Raw genomic sequence first — 20,525 nt, forward strand, 5'->3', positions numbered from 1 at the left:
GCAAACTACTGAAACCTATCCTAACTGAAACCTATCCCAATGCTTCACTGTTTCTTATTTCTTATTATAGTTCGTCTGGATAAGAAGATGTTGCCGCTTCCAGCCTCCTTCATCCCGTGCAGAGGGTTTGCTCAGATTACACTTTGGCGGTATTGGAAGCAGGGGTTCTTGTGTATGTTCACAGATTCAGAGACCTGCTTCTTTCTTTCTTGCCAAGGTGTGCACACTACATGGTTCCTGAGAGTCAGGTTAGTGCTTCCTATCTGACAGATCTGACAATTTGATGAAGGAGAAGGACTATGACAAAGGGGAAGGACTGAGGAAGGAGAAGGACTGTGATGAAAGATTGACAACGGAGAACGACTGTGAAAAAGAAGGAATGTGATGAAGGAGAAGGACTGACAAAGGAGAAGCACTGTGTCAAAGGAGAAGGACTGTGTCAAAGGAGGACTGTGCAGAAGGTCTGTTGCAAAAGAGAAAGACTGTGATCCAGGACATTGACAAAAGAAAAGGACTCTGATGAAAAAGATGGACTGACAATGAAGAAGGACTGTGATGAAGGAGAACGACGGTGATGAAGACGGGACTGTGATAAAGGAAGAGACTGATGAAAGGAAAAAACTCTGATGAAGGACAAGGACTACAATCAAGGATAAGGACTGTCATGAAAGCAAAAGACTCTAATGAAAGAGAAGAACACTGCCGAAGGAGAACTGTGAAGAATGAGCAGGGCAATGAAGAATGATAAGGATAAAGAACAAATGAAGGACACTTACTGTGATGAAGGGTTCACGAAGGAGAAGGACTGTGATGTGTGATGAAGGATTGTGGTGAAAGAGAAGGACTGACAAAGGATAAGGACTGTGACAAAGGAAAATAACTCTGATGGAAAAATATGATGAAAGAGAAGGACTCAGATTAAGGAGGAGAAAAGAGGACTGTGACGTAGGACTGCAGAAAAGGTTAATGACTGTGACAAAGGAGGACTATGTAATCAAGAAAGAAACCGATGAAGGACTGTGATGAAGGAGAAGAAGTGTAACGATGGCAAAGGACTGTGATGAAGGAGGACTGTGATAGAGGACTGTGACAATGGAGATGGAATAGGATGAAGGAGATGGATTTATAAAGCACTTTGATAAAGGAGAAAGACTATGATGTACGATTGTGATGAAGTAGAAGAACTGTGAAAAGGGAGAAGAATTGTAATGAAGGGTTGTGATGAAGGGGAAAGACAGTGATGAAGCAGAAAGACTATGACAAAGAATAAGTACTGTCACAAAAAAGCACTATTACTAAGTACTGTAACGAAGGAGAAGGACTACAATGAATGTCTAAAGAAGGAGAGGACTGTGATGAAAGAGAGGACTGATATGAAGAAGAAGGACTATGACAATGGAAAAGGACTGTCAAAAAAGAAAAAGACTGGTGAAGGTGAAGAATTGTCACGAATGAGGACTGTGAATAACAACAAGCACTGTGCTGAAGTACTGATGAAGCAAAAGTACTGTGATGAAGGACAGATAAATGATAAATACTTTGACAACGAAGGACTGTGATGAAGGAGCAGATGGTAAAGACATACTGTGACAAAGGAAGGCTGTCACAAAGGAACACAGCGATGAAGGACTTTGACAAATGACTGTGACAAAGAAGCAGTATGACAAAGAGGAAGTACTGTTATGATGAAGAATAGGGGCTCCAACAAAGAATGATGAAGGAGAAAGATTGTGATGAAGAAGGACTGTTACAAAGAAGGACTGTGATAACGGGGAAGAACTTGGATGAAGGAGAAGCATTATAATAAAGCAGAAGGACTGTAATTAAGAAAGACTGATGAAGGAGAAGGGCTGTGAGGAAAGAGGACTATTACGAAGGAGGACTGTGATAAAGGGGAAGGAATAGGGTGAAGGTGAAGGACTGTAGTAAAGCAGAAGGACTGTAATGAAGGAGAAGGACTTTAATAAAGCGGAAGGACTATGACTAAGCAGAAGGTCTGTTGTTAAGCAGGCAGACTGTGACGAAGGTCTGCTGGAGGAGAACGACTGATGAAGAAGGACTTCCAAAGAACAATGATTATGACAAAGAAGAAGTAATCTGATGAAAGACTATGTTGAAAGAAGACTGTAACAGAGGACTATGATGAATGATAAGGGGTGACGATGAAAAAGGACTATGATGAAGGTCTGTGATGAAGCACAAGGACTATGACAAAGAAGAAGGATTGTAATGAAGGAGAAGGACTGTGATGAAGACGAATGTCTCTGTTGGAAATGGACTGTGATGAAGGAGAAGGACTCTGATGAAGGGGAAAGACTATGAATCAGCAGATGGACTATGCCAAAGGAGAAGGGTTATGGTGATGGAGAAGAACTGTGATGAAAGACTGTGAAGTAGGACTGTTATGAAGAAGAAGGACTGTAATGGAGGAGGATAGTTGATGACAGAATGTAATGAAGGAACAGATTGTGACAAAGGCGAGAAGTGTGAAGGAGAAGAACTATGAACAAGGAGGACACTGATGAAATAAATGTACTGAGACAAAGAAGGACTGTGGCAAAGGTGATGGATTTACAAAGAAGAACTGTGATAAAGGAGGACATTGATGAAAGAGAAGCACTCTGACAAAGGAGAAGGACCATTTTAATGAAAACGCTGTGTCGAAGGAGAAGGACCGTGATGGAAAAAAAAACTCTGATAAAGGAGAAAGACTGAAGGAGGATTGTGACGAATGAGAAAGACTGTGACAAAGGAGGATTGTGATGAAGGACTGATGGAGACGAAGGAATGCGATGATGGACAGATGAAGGAGAAGGACTGATGAAGGAAAAGGACTGATGAATAACTGTGATGAAAGAGAAGTATTGTGACAAAGTACTGTGATGAAAGAGAAGGACTCCAACATTGGAGAAGGTGTATAATGAAGGATTGTCACAAAAAAACACTCTGATGAAGGGGATAATTTGACAACGAAACCTGTGACAAAGGAGAAGGTGTTTGACAAAGGAGAAAGACGCTGATGAAGGATTTGAGGAAGATGAGTTGTGATGGAGGACTTTAACAAAGGAGGACTGTGACTAAAGAGGTCTGTGACATAGGACTATGATGAAGAAGGACTGTGATGGAGGAGAACAGTTGCAACAAAGGAGGACTGTGACAAAGGAGAAGGATTGTGATGGACTGATAAAGGAGAAGAACTGTGATGGACTGTGACAAAGGAGAAGGACTGATCATAGAGAAGGACTGTTGAAAAGGAGGATTGTGACAAAGGACTGTGACGAGAAGGACTGTGAAGATGGATTGACGAACAATAAGTGGTGTGATGCAGGCTGTGATGAAGGAGGACTGATTTGCAACAACCTTTCTCTTTTATCTCTGTGGCACTGTTTTGGCCACACGATTGTGCTCATAAATGCCAAATCTAAAAACAACAAGATAGACGGCATGCACTAAGCTAGGAAGCAAACGAGTCAAATTCCACGTATGCTTACACCAGGACGAAAAGCCATATAAATAGAAATACTTTAGCAAAGTTTACTTTCCCAACTTTCATCCAAAACTAAAAAACGAACAACACTGTCATTTTAAACGCTTACTAAGATTCTTATAAACCGATGTATTTGTGCATATTCACCTTAGATCATAATTCAAAATTCACTCACATGAGGGCGTCGCCCAGTCTCGTCTCATTTTCACTCTCCCAACAAGCCTTATGTCTGCATTGAATAGACCCAAGTGGAATCACACTGCCAGCAAAACGTCATCAACCTCCAAAGAAATGTCCATTTCCATTGGCCAAAATGGGATCCCCTTGTAAAACGATTTGCCTTCACTCTCTTCACCCTAGAGACTGAACAGTTTGGAGGGATGGGGGGGTGCTACCTGTTTCTGACAGATCTATAAGCATCTCATTTTATTCGCATGGTGTTCCACTGCCAGAGTTGTGGACAGTCTCGTTTTGAAGCCAGTGGGGGGGAGAGGATAATAAGAGGGGATCCTGTATCTGTATTTACCCTTCTTCCAAGGAGGAAAGGAGGCAGGAACTCTACATAACTAGGGGATATGTATATTTACAAAACCTACAGAAATACCTGTCCTGGATACCTCTATAATTACCACGTCCGGGCAAAGCCAGAAGACGGAGAGACGCTAAAAAGGTAACATAGATGTAGGTGTACTGCTTAGTGGTTTCTAATTTAATGACTTTTCTGCCGGGGCTGTGGGGCGGTGCCTCAAAAGTCCTCATCGGCCTCCCCTTGCCATTCTGTGCAGCAAATGCACCTGCGCCTACAGGCCGAGATGCTGGAATCCATTGGGATTCACGTAATGGCCTTACGTGGGCCCATTCCCTGTTCATTTTTGGTAATGTGTGTGCAGCTGAGCCGACTCCCCTGTCCTCCTGGCTTTTCAGAGCACTCGCCGTCTACATCCTTGTGATGAGATGGTGTTAGCTTCTGCACGTACACACGAGCCCTTTGAGCTGATGTATGTTGCCGATGACGTAGCCAGGCCTACGCTGCAATCTGCTGGCCAAGTCCCTTAATTACAGGTCTCGCCGCATCTCCAGGCTCTGGCGGAAGACCTTGCGGCGATGCCTGCGCCATGAGATTACCTGGTGAGCGGTGCAGGCTCGGTCTGGGTTCCACAGCGGCACACGCCACTGAGGTCCTGAGGGAGCGGGGGCGGGCGCTGTAAATTACAGAAGTTACATCTACCCAGTTTTTTAGTTCCCAATGCGTAGATTTAGGAAAGATGAAAGGCTGGGTCACTTCTGCTGTGATTGAGAAGTGTGATCTCTGGTGTTAGCAAATCGCTTCTGTGCAAGGAATTCACTCACCGAGCTACCCGACAGAACAAGAGGGTGGGGGTCAGGAGGGAGGGGGTGGAACTGAAAGAGAAAGAAAGAGGAAACTAATGTGGAAGAACAGAAAGAATGACAACCCGAAAACCAATGGATGACAGAATGGGTGAAAGAAAGAAAACTCAAATGGAAAGAAAAGAAAAAAGAGAGAAATGAAAGATTGGATGAAAAGAGTAAGATATATAACGAAAATATAAACGAAAAAGAAGACACATCAAAAAAAACAGCGACACGAAAGGATAGAGCTAAAAGAAATCATTGCCGAGAAATTTGATTTAAAGAAAGATAATGCGACTGCAGATATGGAAACGTGGAGTGAGTTCACCCTTTTTTGGATGGGGCGCCTCAATGCTTTGAAAATGAACTTCCTCCCTAGGATCCCCCTTCTCCGTTTCAGATGTTACCGATTAAAGTTCTGGGGACAGTCATGCCAGAGCCGAAAGGGCGGATGTTGAGCTTTCTCAGGCAGGGTCAGAAGAGGAGGGTGGCCTACGAAACTCTGGTGCTTTCCAAAGACAGAGGAGGGGTGGGCTTTCCGGACCTGGAATTGTACCCACTTGAGGATGGATCATCTGAAACAGTGGTCACAACGTGCCAGTCCCCCTTGAGTCATCTTTAACTCCCGCTGTGAGGGACAAACTCCCAGACTCTTTGAAGTATCAGGAGTGGTTTGAGGCAGGCTTTGAAAGGGTAGGTCAACCGTGGGCAAGGAGTGAGTATATCTCTATCCAAGGACTGGAGACATCGCTCGTCATTGGGAAGCTCTCAACCTTCCCGTTTCTGCAATTGAAACAAGTTTTGACTGCTGAGAAATGGAAAACCCAGATTCAGAGGGATCTTATGCCTATGGAGAAGGTGCTGGAGACCTGCGTAGGAAATATGGGACTGATTTCCAACTTGTACGCCACTTAACCAGCTGATAAGGGATGGACCATGTAGGGCTTGAAAGAGAGATAGCAAAAGGATCTTGGGAGGAAAGTGGATGAGTCACTGTGGAAAGCAATGTGCAGAGGCGCTTATAAAACGTCCATCGCTTGCCAATATAAATTGCATGGCATAAAACTGTTGCATATATGGCAGTATGAGCCAGTCCAGCTCGCAAAGATGTTTGTGGGGGAAAGCCCAGATAGCTGACGGAGTTGTGGTCAAAGGGCGTTATTTTGGCATATGTGGTGGGCGTGTGGAAAGGTCCAGACTTTTTGGAAAGATGTTCTGGGATGGATAATAGGGGTGAATGGGATTGGTAGACATATGGATCCTATGCTAGTACTATTTGGGTTAGAGGTGGTGGGTGAAGGTTGGAAGACTCTACCACATATGGTGCATTTCTTGCTGCTAGCAGCTAGAGTATGTCTTGTTATCACGTGGAAAAGGGATAGGCTGCCGTCAAAGAGAAAGTGGGTATCCAAGGCTAAGGAGATATACCAGACGGAAAACATCACAACATTGGTATATGGGGCAGGCACCTCCAGCGAGGGAGAATGGTTCTCCTTTTCTAATTACAGAGGAGCGAAAGGAACCCAGTAGTAGTTGGGGGATGGAGAGACAGGTCATGACCCTAGTATGAAAGGCAAGTAGAGTTAGCAAGGTTTCTCACTCCCATAGGGCCTAGGACAGAAGCATATAAGGCGGAGGAAACTGGATAGAAATTTCCCACTTGGCAGGGGTTGAGGAAGGGATAGCCATGGATCTTGATTTTGGTATTTTTGGGTAGATTCGCACATGAGGTGGGAGGAGGGAAATGGGCAGGGAAGGTAGGGGGATAACTGTTGGAGTAAAGTAAGGTATTGTGGGCACAAGTGTTTTCGTGTCATTTATTCTTGTGCATGGAAACATGAAAAATAAAGTTTACAAAAATATATAGAAGAAAGATAATGAGTGCCCAATTGAATGTGAAACAGAGTAAAAATACAAAAACATTGTGGACATTTCTGGGATACATAGCAGCGATAACTAATTGAGAAAGAGAGGGTTGAGAAAATGCTGGAACCGGAAGGAGAGAGGTGTGAGACGGAGACAGGTGTGTGGTGGAGACCATGATAAATGGACAGCACGGTGAACAATACGTGTGAGTAGGCTGGTCCAGAATGGGAGGCAATGAAAGAAAGGGTGAGAGAGTGATAGGAGATGCGCTCGAGAGAGAGCAAATACAGGACACAAGGCAAAGAAGAGCACTGTAGAAAGGAGCGAGCTGTGCAGCCTACTAAGAACAAGGGTGGGGCAAACCAACTGGAAAGAGTTGGAAAGGAAACCAGGAGAGTTGGTACTGACAGGTAAATTGGGAGATGGAGTGTAGGGAAGTACAGATGTAGACTGAAATAAGAGCAAAAATGACAGTGAGAAAAAGAGGTAGAACTGGAGGTGAACAGGAAACTGAGATATGAACATGAAATGTATCACGTGAGAGATGGAAGTGATTGAATAAGAGCTGACAGTGAGAGGGGGTTGCTAGCACTGAAGAAGAGAGAATGGGAGAGGTAAAAGCGGCAGATAAAATATAATAGTGGAGTTAGAGTGGTGGAGGCACAGGTGCGAGAACTGAGAGGCAGAATTGAAAGGGAAATGGGGGAACGAATGAGGGAGGTGGTTGTGAGAAGGGGACAAGTAGAAGTGAGAGGGGAACTGAGAAAAATAGGGAGTGAAAGAATGAACGATGGAGGGCAGATGGTGTTGGGATGCATGGACAGCGTCCCAGCCAGGCGAAGAGGTTCAGGAATACCTACTAGAGAACAACATTATGGAAGCAGAGTGCCGCAGACAGCACATAGATTGTAGTTAAGTCTAACACATATTAGATACCCACATATAGCAACACAGAAACGGAAATAGATGTATCAGTGTTGCGGTTGCAGAGGTCATAGATAGGAAAGTATCATAGGCCCAGTGGTTAGTTGATGTATTGTAGTGACGTAAGATAACATGAGGTGCGGTTAAGAATGGAAATAAGTGGAAGATGGAGTCAGCAAGGTAGTATGGTAACAGCGAGGTCGGTGTGTCAAGTTGACAGAAGTAACATCCTTTCCCTTTCCCCAGGAGAGAAGCCGAAGTCAGAGGCACCCATGGTGCGCAGATAAGCACTAATTGTATCCAGCTGCAGGGCCTGAATGGATAGAAGAGCAGGAAGGAATGCACCCTTTGAAGGACACATTTATGAGAATAGGGCACAAGGCTTTGTGATGCCAATGAGCCAGGCAAAGATTTAGAACACAACTGCCCTCACCCCGGCGTGGACAGCCCATATGAAGTGCACCTAGACACACAACTTAAGCAAACAAATCCTCAAAATTCAGATTCAAGAGTGGTGCCGTGGTCACGTTATCCCTGGCCATCTCGGGTAGGGAGGAGATAAGAGGGGAGCCATATCTGGAACATCTTGTGATTCGTGACAGGAGTAGCAGAGTTGATGCCAATACATTTAGTGCAAGGTTGGGGGTTCAGCTCGCGTGCGCCATGTCATCTGGGTTAATGAGGAAGCCTATTGTCTAATCCAAAGCAGGATTGGCCTTGCCAAGATTCTTTAATCGTTTTTGCAACAGAAGGGTGCACATCACGTGATGGTCCCAAATTTACAAGCTTATCGATAAGAACCCACCAATCACCCATTTGGGATTTTGCAGTGGCGATGCGGGGGACCACGTGTCTGGGGTAATGAGGTAGTGTAGATGCGTCCAATCGGTTAAGGGACTATAAGGGGGGATTAGCATGTTCTTTAGGTGGTAGCCAATGAAGGTGGTGGGATTATGTAGTACTCATTATTATGCATAGTAATGTTAACTCTGTGGTTTTTCCACTATAAAAGGTGTAACATCTTGAGATAAGATGAGCTCCATGTCAGTTCAGTTCTATGGAACTGTCTGAGACCCTTTTTTGCATATAATAAACCTTGTTTTGCTTGCAAAGAGGTGCAGTGATTATTTTGGTCGCTTGGATTGTTTTTATTATACGGTTTCTGGGCTGCCATCCGTTCAATGAGAACTGCAAGGGATGAAGAGTGAGAGGTGGACAGCCATGGAGTTGAGAAATCACCTGAGAAAAGTGGAGGAGGACAGAGATAGATAGCTGAGGTGGTGCAGGTGATAACCAAAGTGGGATAGATGGAGGAAACAAAAAGGTAGAAGAAAAAGTAAGATGTAGGCTGGGGGAGATGGTAGATGTGTGGGCAATATGTAAACTGGAAGAATTAGAGAGGGCAGAATTGAAAGTGAGTGGTAGACTTGGAGAGAAAGAGCTGTGAGGGGGAAATATGCATTGAATGCGGGAGAGATCGAAGCGGAACTGGGATAGGGAGGCGGACAGAAATTAAGGTGAGATATTGGTGATAGGTAGGAGTGCAGGTAAGAGAATGAGGTAAAGCATGGGGTGGTGATGATAATTAGTTCAACTATTTCAAAGGGCTGTTTGCCCCAACCATCGATGCGCCCCAAACGCCAACACAGAGGATCGACGGCCCATGGGTCAACCTATCAGACAAAGAAGACATCATTGACGTCATTAAGCACCTTAAATCCTCAAGAGCTCCTGGCCCTGACGGCCAGCAACATCGATCTCAAACAACACCCTGAAGCCTCGACAAGATTTATAAGCATTGTATTCCAACTTAGAGCAATACCGACCTCATGGACCCATTCAATAATCGTTCCTCTGTTTAAGCACGGCAACAGGGAAGATCCAAAGAACTACAGGCCAATAGCCCTGTTGGATATCATTGGAAAAATGTTTGCAACACTACTGCTCAAACATTTCCAAGCTTGGGCGAAGGTTTCACCAGCAAATGATCCATTTCAGATGGGTTTCTTAAAAAATGACGGAACATCCGTAAACATCTTGTGCTAAACTTAATCAAAGCAAAAGTCAAGCAGGGCTCGCCGCCGGTGTTCTTGGCCTTCATAGATCTTTCACAGGCCTTTGACAGAGTGGATAGGAGCCTGCTCTGGTCCAAACTACACAAATGGAAGTGGCCAAATGAAATACTAGATCCAATTATGGCACTCCACACGACTACCAAACGGCGAGTCCAACTCAACAACCAAGGAGTGCGTGCTGTCCGAGGAGATTCCTGTAGAGCGTGGGGTCAAACAGGGCTGCCCCCTAGCTCCTGCCCTCTTTATCAGCTTCCTCAGTGACTTCAAGGACACAGAATCTTTAGTCCGAGCATTTCTGCCAAAAATAGGAAACATCAACATGTCTCGCCTACTATACACGGACGATCTAATTCTGTTAGATCAGACGGAGTTCGGATTACAGCGTCAGTTGACAAATTTGGTACAATACATAAGTTGAAACAACTTGGAAATCAATAAATTCAAAACAAAAGTCATGATCTTAACAGAAAACCGCCCTTACAACAGACGCAATAGAGGCTGGTTTCTGGAAAACACCAAGATTGAAGTAGTTGCGCACTATAAATATCTGGGCATAACGATCGACAGCTCAGCACAGGAAACAACTATGCAAGCCATTCTATGGGGTAAATTCAGGAATCTAGCAGCGCAGATGAGAGCCATCGACAAGCAATACGGAAAATATTTGCTGGTTCCTGTAATTCAATTTTACAAAGGCAAAGTTGTCCCGGCATTAACCTACGGAATGGGGGAAACCCTGTCCATGCCAAATTCAATCTGGGCAAAATTGGAAGGACTACTGTGGCGTTCAGTCTAAGGCTTACCAAATTCAGCTGCAATCGCAAACATCAGGCGTGATCTAGGGCTATTGTCTCTACTTTCATCCGTTGAACAGAGCTCTATGCACATTTTCAGAAGAATTCTTCTTCCAGACACACTTCCGATATACAAATTCATTGCCATAGAACTCTCAACTGGCCACACTAACATCCTAAAAAAAATTGTCCCTGAAGCAAAAAACAAAACTAGAAGAAATAGCCTGCACCGAAGAAGAATTGGTGGGAAACCCTCTGAGAATAAAACGCAAAATGGAACTCATGGACTGGATCAGCACGATCGATAAAGCCCAAGCGAATAAACTGACCACACATTTACCACCAGTTTTCAACAAACTGAAAGTCCCACTGTTATACTGCTCCAAATTTCCTGACAAAAAACTCTCATGAAGACCTTTCTGAGAGCACGTCTACACCTATTGCCCACGCGAGAAATCCTCTGTATTAGACTGCAGTCCGCGTCTAAAGAATGCATACTAGGCGCGACACCTGAAGAACCGGGAAATCTGAAGCATCTACTGCTGCACTGCGAACCATTAAACCAAGAAAGAATGGCCTATCTTTCACCTCTTGGGATGCCCTGGTCAGTTCTAGAAGAAGATGTGTGGTCGAACAGACTACTGTCTGGAGAAAACTCTAAATGGACCAATACAACAGCAAAACCTCTGACTATCGCCTTTGACAAAATAAATGCACAGGGAAACTAGAGGAGGGCCGGGTGCTGAACACAGGAACTTTCACTTTTACGAAAGAGACTTCCAAGTCTAATTCGCTCTTGTAAAAATCACGAGTTCATTATATACAAGTAATTAAAAAAAAATAAAAAAAATTAGTACAATGAAAAGGGGGTGAGAGAAGGAGTACAGGGGGAGCAGGTGACAGGGTGACAGGGAAACTGGAAGAGCTAAAGATGAGAGAAGGACAGAGGCAGGGATGACAGTGAAGTGTAAGAGATGGCGACGAATGTCAGAGAAACAGCAAAAGGTGATAATGAAACTGGGAGGTATGGGCAGCTGAGAAAGGCCGAAGTGTTGCTATGAATAGGAGAAATGTAAATATGGGCTTGAGAAGAGGGCGACAGAGGCAGAGATGGGATTACAAGAATGAGAAAGGCAAAAAAGGAGGTATGAGAAGGGAAGAGGTAGTGCTGGATCTAAGAGGATGTGAGGAAGAGGTGAGAGGGCGCCTGTCAGATAGGGATGAGATGAAGTGGAGGTGGAAGTGCAAGAAAGATGGGCCTACATGTGAGAAGGAGGCAGAGGTGGCCTGTCATAAAGAATATTGGTACTCTGCCCAGCTCTCTGTGTCGATCTGGTTCTATGTCTAGCCTCCCTTCCCGGGATTCCCAGCAATTCACACGTGGTTCCTTATCTATGAGTTAGTAACTAAGTGCTTCAAGTCTCCCCCAAATATTGAGCCTGAATGAATGAGAAGCAGTCACCAATGCATCCCGGGCGCAAACACACGTGCTGTACAAAATACCTTGTGTGGCCTGCATGCACGCACGTCTAACCCGTTGTTTCTCTCTTTTCCTGATCCCACAGGACATGGGGAGGGAGCAGGGTGGCTACCCATTGGTGTCAGCACAGAAGAGGGTCGTGGCAAACGTCAATCAGTCATTCTAACAGTGAATGTGCATTTCATTTTCCCTGCACCCCTCTCACTATCAGACCTATCATCGCATGACTGGTAACTGAACCCATTTTCAATAATTCTTCTGCTGTCAACTGTATTCCCCCAGCCTCCTTGTCCCACAATCCTTCTGAGTATAGTCTCTAATCACAACCATTCCTACTGAAACATTTCCCTCAGCAATACCAAAGCATCCCTTTCTGGCAAAAAAAAACACTGGAAAAGCAGATACTATGCAAAACATGGAAGATAGCCCTTTTAAGAATTATCAGGTTTCCTGTTGAATAGCAAGTACTTGCTATACTTGAAGGAGCTTAACAGTATTAGAACGACTTTAATGAATTCTAAAACGAAAAGATCTCTACAGTGTTATAAGGAAAACAACATTTCTATGTGCACTGTAAACTCTATGGGAAATAATGTATTCATGTGCAAATGAAAACATAACTCACTATAATTGTGCAAGGGATTCTGGGTATCTAAAGTGGCTCAGTCCCAGCGAACAGAACATGTAGTTCTGAGGTCCCCACCCTACCTTGCACTGCATAAGAATTATGCAAATTACTGATATTTCACACTGATTGTGCGAAAAGGTATTTAGATTAAATTGATTTTCAGAGGGTGGTGGGAAAGAGGAACCATTGGGGTTTGACTGAAATTAGCTTGCATTTTAAAAGGGTGGAGTTTCAACATTTGGGCACCTTTCAAGAAGTGCTAAACAGTAGGCAGAATTGTCCAGCAGCATCAACTTCGTTTTGATTTATGCACTGTTAGGCAGAATCCTGTGCAGTTCCCTTAGGGAGCACTACAGAAGATTAAGACTACAGGTGAGAGCAATAAATCCCCTTTGGTATCAGTCTGTACCACAAAGATTTAGTTGGTAGCTGTGGCTGAGCAGTCAGACTTATCTCAAGAGGGAGATGAGCAGTATTTAGGGTTTACACATTAGGCCTACAGTACTATGGGACAAGGAAACACTGACCAAAGCTTTGTATTAAAAAGTAGATATATATTTATTTTATACATTTCTAGTAAAACACATTTATCACAGTCATCAAGCAAGTTAAAATTAAGTCAAGGAAAAATATACACGCTCCCTAGTTAAATTGTAGACCAAGTGAACCAGAGTGAAAACTGAGCAAAACGGCACAGTGAAAGCCACACACAAGGGATGCTCTAACAATTTGTCACAAGGGAGGGAAAACACAAGTTATATTGAAATAGCTTCTTACACACCCTAGCAACACTTCCCATAAGTTTGTGAACCAGTTTAAGCAAGACAGTGCATCAGAATAGAATATACGTAAATGAAAACTGAGCAAAATGGCATTTCACAAGGTTTAGCAATGGGAAGAAAAAGGTAGTTATCAGAAGCAGAAGCACCAACACAGTTCGAGTTGAGAATCAATCTAAAGAAAGCAGATCTAACAAATATAGCCAGAGTCAATAGGCCTGTGCCAGAGTCAGTGGTACAGGGCAAGGGCCCAAGGAGCAAAATGTTCTTGTAGTTGCAGTCAAGTCTTTGGTTAACGATTTTGAAAAGGTGGATGCAGGAAGTGAAAGACAATGTTAAGAGAGAGGGGCGGCCAACCCAACAGGTAGGTAAAGGATTTAAAACACCTTTAGTGCTACCGCGAAGAAAGGGCGATCTGGCGGAACAATGTACCTTTAAAATGAAGAAGTGGCTCCTGCGGTGGCGGTTGTTCCTGGTAGTTCCTGCTCGGGGGATCCAGCAGAGGAAGAGAGGCTCTCGTCGTGGAGGCAGGTTCGAGTTACTGCACTACCCAGGGATGAAACCAGCCGCGCTGCTGCCCGACGAATAAAAGGTACGCTCATTTAAATCGCTGTCCGGGTGGACTGGTGCCTCGCTATCCGGCCTCTGAGTACAGGGTACTGGCAATTTGACCAAGGCAGGTCCAGGAAGGCGATTGGCAAACTGGTTGGCTCCACCAGCTCAAGGGAAGAAGGTTCTTGCAGATGAAGATCTTATCTCGTCATGTGGATAAAAGTGGTGAGACGCTGCAGCAGGGCTTCATCGGTGGTTCAGTCATTGCAGATGTCTTTGGCTTCTCTCCTCTTTGGCTTCTTAGTTCCAGTGGCGACGTCTTGCTCTTCCAGTCCTCAGGACCCTGCTTTTATGCAAAAAGATCCCCATTCATACAGCCTAGCTGTCACTCACACAGTGGAGTGTTCATCTTGGCGGGAGACCCTCCAGCCTATCAGGATAGAGTGCGACATGGGTTGCAGAGGCAACCCTGTACAGGGGTCCTACTCCCCCTCGCACACAACGGACCCACACCAGACTCAGTGGCGCCGAAAGGAGGGCTTCTTGGCAGAATCCCGCCAAAAGGACGAACAAAGGATCCCCGACCTGGGTTAGGAGTTTAGAGAAAGACACGAGAAAGAAGTTATATTAAAGTTCTGGCAAATAAAACCTACCGGAGTAAAGTTAATATAAAAATAAACCGGCGGTATGTTAGAGGCTGTCAGAAAAAGTGGTAGCCTTGAACAATGGGAAAATCCCATAGGAAAATATTTGCGGTCGAATATTTATGGTAGTAACCAGTGCCACCAGCCAGAAACTTTAGAGAGAGGGACTATACGGTATCCCCTAGAAAATGAACACCAAGGAAAAAATATGAACCCTTTCCAGTACCTCCATAGTAAGATGGGTTGTACTGGATAAGTTAATAAAAAATGACTAGTAAAGTCAATTGGGACTTTACATGTCCTGGGAGACAGTAGTCAGTCCCAGGTTATGGAGTCTATGTTTGGGGGTCGCTACGACACCCCTGTGTCACTGCACGGACGGTGCTGTGTAACACATGTGAATTAAGATGATTCCTATGGGGTTGAGAAAATCCCATAGACATCAAACACAAAAATAGCCTAGAACACAACTAGCAAAAATGAAATTAGCCATAGAATGAGAATTCTCCCTAACACTCGCCCCACCCCCAGACTAAGCGACAGGAGGATCTAATCCATTCCTGGATGAGTCTCTTACTTCTAGTCAGTTATAAACATCCTAGAGAGACCATCAGCATTTTGGTGGTGACATCTTGACCTGTGCTCAATGGTAAAATCAAACCCTTGGAGGCAGATTGACCATTTTAGCAGTTTTGGGTTTTTCCCTTTCATTTGCATCAACCATCTCAAGGGTTGGTAGTCTGTTTGAATGATGAAAGTAGAACCATACAAGTATGGTCTAAACCTCTTCAAAGCCCACACAATGGCAAAACATTCTCTCTCAATAGTTGCCCACCTTGTTTCAGGTTCCTTCAGTTTCCTACTGATGAAGCAAATGGGGTGCTCCCTACCTTTCTTATCCAGTTGACTGAGTACTGCACCTATACCTATATTGGAAGCATCTGTTTGTACAATGAAGGGTTGGTGGTAGTCAGGAGCTCTGAGAACTGGAGTTTGACAAAGGGCTTTCTTCAGGCTTTCAAAGGCCTGATTGCACTCCCCATTCCATTTGATCTTTTTAGGGAATTTAGGATAGGAGATTACATTCAGTGGAGAAGCTATGGATCCATAGTTCTCAATGGAATTCCTGTAGTACCCAGTGAGGCCTAGGAAGGCTCTCACCTGGGTCTGAGTAGAAGGGGTTGTCCAATTTTGCACAGCTTCAATCTTGCTGAGCAAAGGCCTTATTTCACCACCTCCTACCTCATGCCCAAGGTAGACCACTTTACTCTGACCAATCTGGCATTTACTTGCCTTTATGGCCAGATGGGCCTGTTCAAGAGCCTGCAAAACATATCCTAGGGTGGTCAACATGTTCTTTCCAAGTAGGCCTGAACACTGCAATGTCATCCAAGTATGCCATGCAGAAGTCTTCCATCCCATTCAGAACCTGATTAACCATCCTTTGGAATGTAGCAGGTGCATTCTTTATTCCAAAAGGCATAACCTTAAACTGGTATAAGCCAACTGGGGTGGAGAATGCAGTTTTCTCCTTGACATGGTCAGTCAGGGCTATTTGCCAATAGCATGAAGTGAGGTCAAACGTGTTGAGGAACTTGGCTGAACCAAGCCTATCCACCAGCTCATCTGTCCTTGGCAAAGGATGGGCATCAGTCTTAGTGACTGCATTTAGAGCTCTATAGTCCACACAGAATCTCAACTCCTTGGATCCTGCCTTTGGTACTAACACAACTGGGCTAGACCATGGACTAGAAGAGGGCTCTATTACCCCGGGATCAAGCATCTTGTTGACCTCTCATTTGATGTGGGTTCTTACATTTTCTGATATCCTGTAACCCCTGCTTTTGACAGGTAAACAGTCACAAGTTTGGATATCATGCTGGCCCCAAGGGGCAAGCCTTGTGCTAGAGAAAACAGAGGGGCAAATTGATTAAACAAAACTTTGCACTCCTCCTGTTGCTCAGGTGTCAGATTAGAAGAGAGATTGACTCCTTCTATTTTTTCATCTAAAGGTTTGCCTCTGAGGAGGTCATGTAGAGGTTCACTCTCCTCCTCCTCTTGAGCTGAAGCTAGAAGCAAAGCTACCAGTTCTTGTCTTGAGACATAAGCTTTTAGACGGTTGGTGTGAAAGACTCTAGGAGCCTCCTTAGGATTACCTAAGTCCACCAGATAGTTCACCTCTCCAATTTTCCCACAACCTTGAAGGGTCCCATCCATTTGTCCTGCAAGGCACTCTGCCTTGTTGGGACCATAACAAGAACTAGCTGGTCTTGAGCGAACTCAACCATGTTGGCCTTCTGGTCATGCCAATGCTTGACCAGAGCCTGCCCTGCTTTCAAGTTATCACTTGCTTCAGCCATCAGGTGTGACATTCTCCTCCAGAGTCCTATCACATAGTCAGTGACTCTGACTGGTGTGGGGGAAGGAGCACTCTCCAACCCCTCCTTGATCAGGGCCAATGGACCTCTGACCGGATGGCCATAGAGAAGTTTAAAGGGCCTGTAACCCACTCCCTCCTGAGGGACTTCTCTATATGCAAAGAGAAGGCATGGCAGTAGAAGATCCCACTTTTTCTTAAGGGGGTCCTCTAAAGCTCCTATGCTCTTCATGGTTCTGTTGAACCTTTCTACCAATCCATTTGTCTGAGGGTGGTATGGTGTTGAGAACTTGTAGGTAACTCCACAGTTTTTCTACATGGCCTTCATGTAGTGGATACACAATACAGGAGTGTCCCAAAACAAGCTACCTATTGATGTCACAAGTGTAGGCAGGAAATTTAGATTAGCATGAGGCACCTATAGGTCAAAATCTTGTGTAGCAACAAATATCACAAGATATGCACAAAGGCAGATTTTTGCAAAAATATATTTTTTGTTTTATTATTTTGATGTGTGCTAAAAAGCAAGGACCACAAAAGAGTCCAGTTATTTAAAAAGACAATATATCACAACATACAACGACAATCAGTTGAACACTGTATAAAAAAACATTAAAATATTAGCAATTGTCAAAGTTCATTTAGGTGGTGTTAGTAAAACAAAGTGACTCCCAAAAGCAGGCATTTGTTTATAATTTTGCACAAAGCCCTCATGGGGAAAGCGTCTTCATGTAGTGGGACATAAGATTTGACCCCCTGTCAGATATTACCTCCTTAGGAAACCCAACCCTAGTAAAAAATACCAAGGAGGGCCTTAGCCACAGCCTGAGCTGTAACAGTCCTCATAGGAAATTGCTTCAGGGTACCTAGTAGCATGGTCTACTACCACAAGTATAAACCTGTTGCCTGAAGAAGCTGGAAGATCAAGGGGACAAATAATGTCGATTCCTGCCCTCTCAAATTGTACTCCCACCACAGGGAGAGGCACTAAGGGTGCCACGTTCTTGGAACCACTTTTACCAGAAGTTTGGCAAGTTTGGCAACTCTTGCAATACTTATCTACCTCAGCCCCCATTTTAGGCCAATAAAAGTAGAGAGAGAGCCTTTCCTTGGTCTTCTTAAAACTCAAGTGACCAGCCAAAGGTATCTCATGGGCTAGTTGCAAGAATTGGAGTCTGTTCTCTTGGGGCACTACAAGTCTCTTGTAGTCTCCAGGGATTGACTCTGTCGGTTCACTATAGAAGAGGCCATCTTCCCAGTGTAACCTATACTTCCCAGGCACTTGCCCTTCAAGCTGAGAAGCTGCCTGGTGGCGAAGACCTTCCAGAGTTGGACATTCTCTTTGTCCCCTACTGAAGTCTGCCCTGTTGGGGCCACCTTCTGCCAGTAAAGACTGCAGCTCAGGATGGCCCACAAGGTCAAGATCTCCAATGAGTTCCTGGCCTCCTACTAGACCTGAATCTTCAGGCTCTAGTTCAACCACACATGGTTGCACCTCACTCTTAGCCCCAGCTGGAGGAGGAATCACAGGTGTGATTTTTGACAACCTAGGAGATCTCCTGGTTGGCAGCACTGGAGTGCTTTCTGCTGGTTTCTTCTTTGAAGTCTTCGGTTTCCCCTTTGCTTCTGGTTGCTTGGAAATAGCAGTTAGTAACTCCAGTGGAGTAGGAGTGATTTCTTTTTCTATCATCTCCTCAGGAGAGCCTCTCAGGGTCCTCTCCCTTGCAGGTCTGGTAAGCTCCTGTAGTCTCTTACTAGGAGGTCTGGGGGTACTTGACACTACTCCCAGGTCTTTCAGATCATTGCCCAACAACACCCTTCCTAGTACTTCAGATTGTACACTCACATGCATTCTGACAGTCATTTCATTGCACTGGATGAGAGCTGGTAATTGGGGAAACATCTGCACAGGCCCTCCAGCTAACTTGGTGAGGCGTTTGGGTGCCTTAGCAACATCCTCCACCTTGAAAAAAGATTTGTCCACCACAGTTATGCTGGCCCCAGTGTCTCTAATGGCAGGGGTTCCCAGACCATTGACTAGGAAACTGTCTTTATAATACTCTTTAGTATTAGGAGGGATAGAATTATACGTATCTAAATTCTGTTGTTCCCACAACCCTAATTGATCCACAAGACTAAAGGTGCACTAGCTGAGACTCCAATGGGGTCTTCAGCTAGTAGTTGAAAGTTCCCACTGACCATATGTACTTCCTCCTCTGGAGCGAAGGCTAAGGAGACAGTGTGGACCCCTGAAGGTTTACCCTTACATCTGGGATCCCCTTTCACATGATCAGCAGAGCCAGAAACATAACCTTTTCCAAATGTCTTTATCAATGGTGGCAGAAGAAGAAGAAGTTCTGACCTCCTTCTGGTCTGGGACCAGAAGGAGTACTAGCTTCATTAAGTTTCCCTTGTGGCTTACCCTTAGAATTTTGTTTGGGCCCTCTTTGGAACTGGAATTATTTGAATTCTCTTTGCTGTCTTTCTTAGGCTGCTTTCCCTCATCCTTCTTCTGAGTTATCCCTGAATCCTTGTGAGTAGTCCAGTTGGCAACCCACAAGTCAGCAGCCTTAGCTAGTTTCTTAGAATCTAATTATTTTGAATCAGCCAAGTGCTGTCTGAGCTCAGGAGAGTAGGCATCATAGATAGACTCCATCATAACAAGATTTCTCATTCCTTCATAAGTGTTAACTCTGTAACCCTTAATCCATCCCTCTAAGTTCTTCAAACACTCATTCACCCAAGTAGCCCAAGGGGTACTATCATGCTTTTTGAGGGTCCTAAACCTCTTAAGGTACTGGGAAGGAGTCTGCCCAAATCTAGCTATTAAAGCTAGCTTTACACATTAATAATCCACCCTATCCACCTCCCCCAACTCCATTACCACATCAGATGCAACAGGGGGGAGCCTAGAGAATAACCAGGGGATCAACTGATTCCCTGTGATATCCTGGAGCCCATGATTATATTCAAACATAGCAAGCCAATCTAATACATCCAACATAGGTTCATACATACCCACAATCTCTTTAGGCATCCGGGGTCTTTTTGGACTGGAAGGTCTAGAGGATTCGGGGAGAGAAGCATTTTCCAAAGACAATTTCTTCATCTCAAGCTCATGATTGAGCTCCATTTCTTTGAGCCTTAGTTCTTGATGTCTCTGTTCAGTTTGGGCACTAATTCTTTTGAATTCTAGTTCAAATCTCATTTTTTCTAGTGAGATAAATTCAGGACTTAATGTGGGACCTGGTAAAGGCCCAGTAGCCACAGGTTGAGGCCTTTGAGCAGGTAGAGGGCCAGAGGGGGTGACATTGTTATCCTCCTCTTCCTCATCTGTCTCAACAATAACATCTTCAACATTATCCTCATTACTGCTTGCTACATTTGCTGGAGTAGTGGGCACTACAGCACCACTATCCAGACTTTGTTTCTCTAACAGTCTATCAATCATTTCTAGTTTCTTGCCTTTGACAGGAAGACCTTTCTGTCTACACAGATCCCTTAAATAATCAGCAGTATTAGTAAGGAGTGTCTCCTGGCTGTAACTT

Source organism: Ambystoma mexicanum, chromosome 11 (genome assembly GCF_040938575.1).
Source record: "Ambystoma mexicanum isolate Mex_15411 chromosome 11, UKY_AmexF1_1, whole genome shotgun sequence".
Lineage (NCBI taxonomy): Eukaryota > Metazoa > Chordata > Amphibia > Caudata > Ambystomatidae > Ambystoma > Ambystoma mexicanum.